General features: G+C 28.5%; 1 non-coding gene across 1 annotated transcript; it reads left to right on the top strand.

The window, feature by feature from the left end:
• The first annotated feature begins 703 nt into the window (after nucleotides 1-703).
• Nucleotides 704-810, top strand: LOC114578492. The gene has a single exon (XR_003699510.1). It is a non-coding gene; the product is annotated as a small nucleolar RNA R71 (small nucleolar RNA).
• The last annotated feature ends 1076 nt before the right edge of the window (nucleotides 811-1886 follow it).

Raw genomic sequence — 1886 nt, 5'->3', positions numbered from 1 at the left:
TTCAATATTACTAGGTACGTATCCTATGGGCCTACTACTCACAAAAATCGCAAGCTAATTTAATTGAGTTTCCAAGTTTTTAATTGAAGAAGTTTGGTTTTGTAATTTAGTTCCCAATTGCATAATCACATCTTCTAATAATGTATTTCTAGTCCCAAACTGGTTGTGTTGATTAAACTTAGGAGGATAAGCTAGCCTTGGATTATTATTAGCTTGATTTTGATTATTCTTATTTGCTCCTCGTTATTTTGACCATAATTCTATAGATTTCCATCATTATTATTTAACAAACTAAAATTGAGGTTATTCCTCCAACTTGGATTGTGTATTTGAATAAGCATTATTTTCTCTTTCAATTACATTTATATTTTCAATCTCTTGGATATCATTCTTTTCCATTGAGCTTTTATCTTCCAAATGTAAACATGAGTCAAAATTTAAGCTTAAAGTGCTCAACTTCTTTGATATTGCTGCGACTTGTGCAGTCAAAATGGATAAAGAATTATTTTATAGACTCCTGCTATTCTTAGGATTCATCCTATCAACAGGCCATTGGAAATTATTTATTTTCATTTTCTCAATTAATTCATAAGCATCCTCAAAAGACTTTGACATCAAAGAACCTCCAGCTACAATATTAATTATGGCTTCAAGAGATCCTATCAATCCATTATTAAAAGTTTAAAATATCACCCAGTCAGGTAAGGCATGGTGTGGGAACTTTTTAAGCATCTCCTTGAATCTCTCACAACTCTCATAAATAGATCCTCTTTCTAACTGAATAAAAGAAGAAATATCATTTCTAAGTTTGACAGTCTTAGAAGGTGGGAAATACTTTTCGAGAAATTTGTAGGCCAACATATTCCATGTTGTAATAGAGCATAGGGGTGATAAATTTAACCATATTTTTGTCTTATTTCTTAGAAAAAATGGGAATAATCTAAATCTAATGGCATCATCACTAGCACCATTGTATTTAAATATTGCACAAAATTTTAAGAAATTAGTTAAATACATGTTATTATATTCAATAGGACTTCCTCCAAACTGAGAATTTTATCCTATCAGAATAAATGTAGGTTTTAATTCAAAGTTATTAGCTTGGATGATATGTCTATTTATGCTCTGATGAATTCCGTCTATCATAGAGTTGGCAAAATCCATAAGAGGTCTAAAATAATTTAAGTCTTGAATAGAGTCAGTCATTTTCAAAATCTTTTTTTGTGGTTCTAATTTTAGATAGTGTTCTCTCAATTTTTGAATCAAAATTTAGCAATGGTTTTTTTTATATGGCTTCTAAGCATGCAATCACAATTATGCAATCTATTAATAAAATAAAAGAATAAAATAATATAGCATGACTAATTATGCAATTGATTCAATAATATAATAAATTTTGCAAATAAAGGAAATTCTTCCTTGACAATGACAAAAAAAAATACTTGATGGGGGCAGAGGAGTAACCTGAAGAATTATGACTATATCAATCCCTAAACAATGCTTCGGCTTTCTTTGATATAAAATTTATAAAAACCCCTACTTAATATACACAAGTATACGAGCTGAATTAAGTAATATGGTGAAAGAGTAGAGTATTTATTCCATGAGGAAGAATGTTTACTTGTAAATATTAGTACTGTCTACTACAATTACAATAATTATCCTACTAAATAAAAATAAGTTTTGGTGAAGATTAAATCACTTAGTTTAAAATCAATAAAAAATTTAAATGAAACACTATTTAGATAAATTTTTTTAAATGACGAAATGTAAATACAATATGTTTCATAATGATTCTCTTTTATATTGATGATATTCAGAGCATATGCATTACCAACCCCTTAGTCGAGCATGAAGAAATAAATGATAGATTAAACCATCCAACC

This window comes from Dendrobium catenatum, unplaced genomic scaffold, assembly GCF_001605985.2.
Source record: "Dendrobium catenatum unplaced genomic scaffold, ASM160598v2 original_scaffold_50655, whole genome shotgun sequence".
NCBI classification, from domain to species: Eukaryota; Viridiplantae; Streptophyta; class Magnoliopsida; order Asparagales; family Orchidaceae; genus Dendrobium; species Dendrobium catenatum.
Note: the sequence above shows the minus strand (reverse complement) of the source record. Positions and strands in the feature narration are given on the sequence as shown.